Raw genomic sequence first — 1,231 nt, 5'->3', positions numbered from 1 at the left:
GTGACTTTCTGTTCTCTCTTTTTTAAACTGTTTTTGACTGCAATACTAATCCCATTTAACAGGTAATAAACCCCCATTTAACTCACCGGCACTTATTTCTGAGTAGACACCTATAGGATTGCACTTGTTAGTTTATTGACTTAAATCAGGCATGAGGAATCTGGCTATGCTGCTGTTTGCTGAATCTACTACTCCCATCAGCCCAAGCATGGCCAGTGGCATGGCATGATGGGAGTTGTAGTTCAGAAACAGCTGGCTGGTCAGAGGTTCCCCACACCTGCTCTAAATGTAAAAGGATGTATTCTCAGAAGGAAAAAGAGTATGGATTTATACATTAGGAAGCCTGAGGCACAGGTGAGTGGAATTCTTGGGGAAATTGTATATTTATAACATCTTGGATAATAGAGAAAGTATTGTTAAACAGGTTCTTGATATTGCCATAAAGAAGCAAAGTGAAAGGGCAAGTATCTTAGCACTTGTATGTATGTGGATTGTATTCACTGTGGTGCATCTACACTAGCTGTTTAATTTGGAGTGAGCATCATTCATTCCATTAAAAAAAAAATAGTTCAGATTTTTATAGAGAATTCAGATTACATTGTCTCTTCTGGTATTTTTCATGTTGCTTTCTTGTCTTTCTGAGATAGGATTTTTGTCTTAAAGCACAATTATATTACGAACCTACCCAGTGTAGATTTGCAAAGAATTATTTGGGCTTTTAGGGCCACTGTCACTTTAATTAGTAGTATAATTGCCGTGTCATTAGTCAGTTCCTACACCAAAAAAGACCCCGATTTGCATAAGATATGTATACGGTAAAAAGGTAAAGGACCCCTGACAGTTAAGTCCAGCCGTGAACTACTCTGGAGTTGCGGCACTCATCTCACTTTACAGGCTGAGGGAGCCGGCAGGTGTCCACAGACAGTTTTTCCGAGTCATGTGGCCAGCATGACTAAGCTGCTTCTGGCACAACGGAACACCGAAACCAGAGCAGTGCACGGAAACGCTGCTTTTTACCTTCCCACCAGAATAATACCTATTTATCTACTTGTACTGTTTTTGGTGTGTTTTCGAACTGCTAGGTTGGCAGGAGCTGTGACTGAGCAACAGGAGCTCACTCCGTTCCGTGGATTCGAACCACTGACCTTCTGATCAGCAAACCCAAGAGGCTCAGTGGTTTAGACCACAGCGCCACCCGCGTCCTATGTACATTAATAGATGCAACTGCATG

Source organism: Podarcis erhardii, assembly GCF_964252035.2.
Source record: "Podarcis erhardii genome assembly, chromosome: 1".
NCBI classification, from domain to species: Eukaryota; Metazoa; Chordata; class Lepidosauria; order Squamata; family Lacertidae; genus Podarcis; species Podarcis erhardii.
Note: the sequence above shows the minus strand (reverse complement) of the source record.